The sequence below is a fragment of the Elephantulus edwardii genome, unplaced genomic scaffold (genome assembly GCF_000299155.1).
Source record: "Elephantulus edwardii isolate Elephantulus edwardi_28Jun2011 unplaced genomic scaffold, EleEdw1.0 scaffold00444, whole genome shotgun sequence".
Lineage (NCBI taxonomy): Eukaryota > Metazoa > Chordata > Mammalia > Macroscelidea > Macroscelididae > Elephantulus > Elephantulus edwardii.
The window spans coordinates 942,613-949,813 of NW_006400194.1; the positions used below are offsets into that span (position 1 = coordinate 942,613).

Sequence of the window (7,201 nt, forward strand, 5' to 3'; positions counted from 1 at the left end):
GTGTGGTTAGAGGAGTCATATGTAGGCCAATAAAGATGTATTTGTCCTTTTCATCTACAAAGATACTAGTGATAAGCTTACTGATGAGAACACAAACCAAGTTTTGTTTAGTATTTTTTCTTCTCAAAAAATACTCAAATTCATTGCTGTCAATTTGGAACTAACTCGTAGTTGACCTCCAGAGGATTTCTGAGGTTGTAAGTCACATGGGAGGAGATTACCTGTCTTTATCCAGTAGAGCTAGTGGCGGAATTGAACCACCAGCAAGACACAGCCTTTGGGTTAACCACGCAGCTAGCTCCCTGTGGACAGGACCACCAGAGTTCCTGATTACTCGGGGTGGGGAGTGGGAAGGTTTTGGTTATTGTATATGTTACCCTTCAGTGACTTTTCCCCTTCATATTTCTATAGGGAATGTTCAATTCTGCCTTAGAAGTGGCCAAATTTGAAGGTGCTATGATTCGAAGCGTCAGTGGGATCAGAGGACAGGTCAAGAAAGCTCTGCGGGCCCCAGAAGGAGCTTTCCGTGCTACCTTTGAGGACAAGTTGCTAATGAGTGGTAAGTCTCCCTGTGTTTGATGACAGTGGGCTGCTGTTTATGCTTGATTCCTTACCTACAGTGGTTAGATTAATAGAACTTAGGTCTTTAGAGGATCAGGATCTTCCCTAATTTTCTCTCTTAGGGGCAGTTGGCTGGTACACTTTATGTCTGGAACCCTTTGGTTTATATCTAATAAATCACATTTGAGTCCTTGAAATATTAGTTGGGCAACTAGGTAGAAAAGCATAAGGTGCTTTTTTCCTCCTCTTTGATGAGGTAGGCATGAATGTTCTTTTTAAATGTTAACATAAATTTTCTTCCTTTTCAGATATTGTCTTTATGCGAACTTGGTATCCTGTCTCTATTCCAGCCTTCTATAACCCAGTTACATCTTTGTTGAAACCAGTAGGTGAGAAAGACACCTGGTCAGGAATGAGGACAACCAGTCAACTCAGACTTGCAAACAATATCAGACTAAAGCCAAGCAAGGATTCTCTGTATAAGGTACAGATCATACATGTATCAGCTTGGATACGTGTTTGACAATTATGAGTAAAACTGACGCTTTTATGTGAAATTATACGAACAGTAGTGTGAGAGGTCTTCCAATGTCATATGGGGAAAACATCATTACTCCCAGGCTGATTCCTGTGAGGCAGAGGACAAGCAGTCCTCCACTCTCTAATATTTTTACTAATTCATCTCACAGCATTCTAGTTCAGTTGCAGATTCTCACGTATGTGATACTAGAGTTCTTTCTCTATGTCTTTGGGGCCTAAGGCTTCTGATTGCAGAACCCCGATTCCAGAAGATACAGTGTCCTCCTCACTGCCCTTTCTTTGCACCTCTGGGGATGGCTCATTTTAAGTCTGCAGGAATGGTAAAACTAACCATCCTTTCATTAAGGTTCTGAACACCTTATTTATATCATATGCAGGTTGCTGAAAGTCAGTTAAAAGTGCCTAGAACAGTACATTGACAGAGAATAGCCAGAAGTACAGTCTGGGTTTAGAAGAGACCATGGCACTTTGGATATTATTGCTGATGTCAGATGGATCTTGGCTGAAAGCAAAGAATACCAGAAGAATATCTATGTTTTATTGACTGTACAAAGGCATTTGACTGTGTGGATCATAATAAACTGTGGTTAATAATGGAAAAAAAATAGGAGTGCCAGAACACTTAATTATGCTTATAGAAAACCTGTACCGAGACCAGGAAGCTGTTAACTGAACAGAACAAGAGAACACTATATGTTTAAAATCAGGATTGTATCCTTTCTCCATACCCATTCAATCTGTTGAGCAAATCGTTAGAGAAGTTGCATTTTTAAAAAGAATGTGGCATCACGATCCAAGAAAGACTCCTCAACAACCTGCTTTATGCAAATGACAGCCTTGCTTGTTGAAATTGAGGAGTAAAGAAGATGAAAGACTTCAATATGGATTACATTTCAACATCACATAGACAGAAATCCTCACCACTGGGCTGACAGGCAACATTATGATTGCTGGAGAAAAGATTGAAACTGTCAATGAATTCATCTTACTTGGATCCACAATCAACACCCTTGAAACTAGCAAACAAGAAATTAAAAGATGAATTGCAGTAGCAAAGTCTGTTGTCAGGACCTCTCCAAATTATTAATGAGCAGTACTTTCTCAGATTAAAAACTAAGATGTACCTGATTGAGGCCATGGTTTTTTCAGCCAATTGTAAACATCTAAGATCTGGACAGTGAATCAATCAGGATGACAGAAGAAGACTTGATGGCTTTGAGCTGTGCTGTTGAATGGACTGCCAAAAGAACAAAAAGATATGTCTTAGGGAAGGTGCAGCCAGAGTGCTCCTTGGAGGCAAAGATGATAAAACTTCATCTAACATAGTTTGAACTGTTGCTAGGATATGTTACTCCTTGCAAAGGGGCATCATGTTTGCAAAGGTCACAGTGTGGCAAAGGAGAAGACAACCCTTAACCAGGTGGATTGACACAGTGACTGTAGCAATGGGCTCAAGTATGTCAGAGGTGATGAGAATGGCACAGAGTAGGACAGTTACTGTTTACACTGTAAACAGTAGTTGTTTACAGTGGTACTGGGAGTCGTACTTGAATCCACAGTACCTAACAACAACAGCATGCCTTATTTGTGCAGTTCCACCTTAGAAACTTATTTACATTATTGTTGTTATTATTATCAAGATGTCTGTGGTGGGCCAAGTACCTTATTTATATAATCAGTGTTCTGAAATCACAAAGATTATGACTTGATGAGGCTATCAAGTCAGAACCAACTCATAGCTAACCCAACCAACTCATAGCTGACACTCCAATGGGTTTTCGGAGGCTGTAAATCACTTGGAAGGAAACTACCCATCTTTCTCTATCTCTCTACCTATTGCAGTTAGTGGATTTGAACCAGGTGCCTTTGGCTTGGCAGCTCAACCCCTTACCACTAAGCCAACAGAACTCATTTTTTAAATTTTATTTTATACTGATTTACATACAAAGTTAATATACATTGTTTTTCACACCAGGTCTTTCCCCTCTACCCATCCCTCCCTCCACCATCAAATTGTGTGACCCAATGATTAAGGCGCCCCCTCCCCCGGATTCTTGTTCATTCTATAGTAATGGTCTTATACAGTATTTGTGTTTATGAGACTGAGTTAGTTCACTTAGCATAATATTCTCCAGTCCCTCCCATGTTAGGTAGTAATATACAAAATTTTTACTCCTGCGTGCTGTATAGTATTCCATTGTGTGAATGTATCATGATTTCTCAATCCATTCCATTGTGATTGGGCTTTTGGGCTGTTCCTATGTTCTTGCTGTGGTGAATAACACTGCTATGAACATTGGCATATAAATTTCTGTGCTTCAATTCTCATTTTCTCAGGGTATATAAGTAGTGGAATAGCTGGGTCATATGGAACCTTTTTTTAATCATTTTTGTGAAAATTTACAGAGATTTTGGATTTCCATTCATTCATTCATTGTTGTGCTTCTGTCCCTGCCCACCCCTACCCCACAGTACACTCTAATCTTTGAAAAGTAAAATTCTTCCATTGTTTTATAATCATATGAAATTTTTATGTTCAGCTTTTTGAGGAAATGCCAAATTGCCTTCCAGAGTGGTTATACCATTTTACAATCTCATCAGTAATGTTTCTGTCTTGCCACATTCTCTCCAACATTTACTTGATTCCCTGCTAAACTTTAGCACTGCTACTGGGGAAAGATGGTATCTCATTGTGGTTTTGATTTGCATTTCTCTTGCCAGTGATTTGGAGCATTTCTTTATGTGTCTGTTGACCATCCGAATGTCCTCCTCTGTGAAAAGTCTTTCTATGTCTCTTGCCCAGTTTGTAATTGGATTATCAGCCTTTTTTTCTGGAGGCTCAGAAGTAGACCATAAACTTTCAATATGGGACCCTTGTCTGAGATGGTATTGCCAAATGTTTGTTCCCAGTCAGTAGATTTTTTTCCCCCCACCCTTTTCTCCTGCAGCTTAGTGTCGTCCTTTCTTTCTGATGTGGTGGGAGATCAATACCCCTGTGCAGGTCAGCCCTCTGTTGCAGAGAGCCAAGAAAATTCTTTTCTGTTGCCCAAAGTTCTGCAGACTGAAGTCTCTTGTCCTGTTTGGCTCCTGGGATGGCCCTGCAGCTGTGGAGGCTAGGGCCCCCAGATGGAGGAACCTACAACCCCAGTCTCGGTCCTATCTCCCCACAAGCAATGGATAATCCCTATAGAACTTATTTTAAGTAATTAATTGTACAACAGTAATGCTTTATATGTTTGCGTTTTCAAATACAAAATCTAACAAAGAATTTAATGAAACAACTTCTGTTATGTCTTCCTCTCCTGAGCTGTCCCTCCACCCTTCCAAGCATGACGTCCCTCTCCAAGGACTTGTCTCTCCTTGCAACATGTCCAGACTATGCCAGACTAAACTTCAGAATTTTTGCCTCCAAGGAGCAGCCTGGCTTCACCCTCTCCAGGACAAACCTGTTTGTTTTCTTAACAGTCCAGGGTATATTCAGTACTCTTCTCCAGCATCACAACTCAAAGGCGTCAATTCTCCTATCATTCCTAGTCGTTGTCCAGCTCTCTGATGCATAGCAAGTGGTTGCAAAGACCATGGCATGTATCAGGTGCACATTAGTTTCCAGACTGACATCGTTGTTCTTCAGTACTCTGGAGAGGTCCCTGAGAGCTGACTTTCCCAGTCCAATATGTCTTTTAATTTCCTGGCTGCTGGTGCCCAGAGTGTTGATTGTGGAGCCAAGCAAACTAAAGCTGTGAACAATCTCAGTCTCTTCACCATCCATTCTGATTCTGCCAATTGGCCCAGTGGTGAGAATCTTTCCTTAATATTGAGCCTCAAGCCATACTTAAGGCTGCAGTCCTTGACCTTCCACAGCAAGCACTTTAGGTCCTCCTTTTGCTCTGTTAAGATATCATAAATTCATACCATAAAACTGGCACAATAGATTTCTTAGGAGAATGATAAAAATTCCTTTTTCCTGTTGTTATGCTTTCTATTGAGCTAGTGAATATTTGGTGAATAGTTGGATTCTTGTTTAAGATAGTCAGCAATCTCTAGTATTACTCATTTTGTGGAAACCTCAAACCATCATGCAGAAGTTTTTAAATACACTTAAGCCATAATTGATATGTTACATGATTTTTCTTTTTCTTTTTAGCCAATAGTGAGGCAGAAGAAACATTTTCATTCACTTCACATTCCGAAAGCCTTGCAGAAAGCCCTCCCGTTTAAGAACAAGCCCAAGATTCAAGGAAAGGCAGGCAAGGTGCCAAAAGACAAGCAGAGGCCAGCCGTGATAAGGGAGCCTGCTGAGAGGAAGGTATGGTGGATGAATGAGTCCTTCCATAGTACACTTTGGGCATTTCTCCGGCATTCTCGTTTTTCATCTGGGCGGTACAAGCGACAAGCTTTTTAAAAGCACTCCTCCTCCAATTTAAGGCACTCTGGTGGTGTAGTCCACAGAATAGTCTCTTGCTCACTAAAAGGCTGAAAGCCTCACATAGTTTCTGTCTACTAACAGCTCCAGAGAAAGAGGATTGGCAGAGTTTTTCTTGTATAAGATGTGCCAAACGTGGTGTAATGGTTACCCATGGTGGACAGTGTTTGCTGGAGCTTCCTGACTAAAACAAGCTTGGAAGCAGGAGTGGCATCCACTTCCGAAATGGCTTGCCTCCAGAAACTCTATGTACGAGCAGTGCTCAGGCCTTTTGTTCATAGGGTCACTATAAGTTGTCTACAACTTGACAGCACCTAACAACAACAATTTGTATAAGTAGGGACATTAAATTTATTTATCCACATACTTACCTACCACTTTGTTTCAGTTTAAGGGAGAAAATTATTTTATTCCTCTTTTTAAAAGATAAATGAAAGGCTTTTAGAGGCAAAACATTTTCTTCGTCTTAGTATCCATAGAGTGATGAACAAAGGTGGGTTTATGGCAAAGGGTGTTATGTGCTCATCTATCATCATTCATTTGGGGAGTGGAGAGATTGGGTTTCTTGACCCATGCAGACACCAAAATCAGGATATTCTTAAGACCCTTAGATAAAATGGTAGAAGATAGTCTGTGCATATTGTAGTTGTGTATAGTAGAGTTGGAACTGACTCATTTTTGACCCTCTAGTGGGTTTTCAGAGGCAAGAAATCACATGAGAGTTTATTGTCTATCATTTTTCTGCGGAGCAGCTGGTGGATTTGACCTGTCTGCCTTTGGGATTGCAGCACAGCTTCTAATCTCTGGGCCAGCAGAGCTCCCTAATCTATGTATACTTTTCTTGTTTAAGTCATCTCTAGGTTAGTTATAATATTCATTACAATGTTAATGGTATATAAATAGCATTTTTTGCTTACTTTTAGAGTTTGTGTGATTACTTTGACTACTTAATTAGTTTTTGGGTTCATTTTTTTTAAATATTTTCAATCTTTGGTTGAATCAGTCTATGACTGCATAACTTGTGGATATAGAGAACTGACAGTATTTTTACTAATGACTGAATAGGCTTTTGCTTGTATCTCCATGTAAAATGATGAGTTTACAGTTTGGACAGATTTTTCGCTGGGTTTAATAAATTCATTTCAGATCATGAAATAAGTCTAGTTTTGATAAAGTTCATTGGTGTGGTTAGGTCTCCTGCAACTTAGATAAGAATTAAGAGCTTGACATATCTGTAAGAATATTCTAATGCTGACTGGTTTTTTGTACCAGGTCCTTGCATTGCTGGATGCTCTGAGCACAGTACACAGTCATAAGATGAAAAAGGCCAAAGAACAACGGCATTTGCAAAATAAAGAGCACTTTAAAATGAAGAAAAAAGAAGAAGAGGAGAAACTGGCACACCAGAAGGAGCTCAGGAAGAAGCTCTTCCGAATTCAGGGCCAGAAAGAAAAAAGAAATAAAAAGTCCAGTTTGAAGGGTCCTGAGGAGCAGTTGAAGTGAACCACTCAGTTAGGTATGATACCATTTGGAACTGCAGAAATGGATAGTTGTAAATGTTACGGTACTTGTGAATAACATGCCTGGACGCCGGAACCTCAGAAAGACTGTTTCTGCAAGGGCAGCTGGAGACAACTGCTGATCGAACACATGGTGTGTTTAGCATCTACGTTAATG

At 40.1% G+C, this 7,201-nt stretch overlaps 1 pseudogene; it reads left to right on the forward strand.

The window, feature by feature from the left end:
* LOC102864599 overlaps positions 1 to 7,027 on the forward strand; it is a 38,063-nt pseudogene extending 31,036 nt beyond the window's left edge.
* Positions 7,028 to 7,201: the final 174 nt, after the last annotated feature.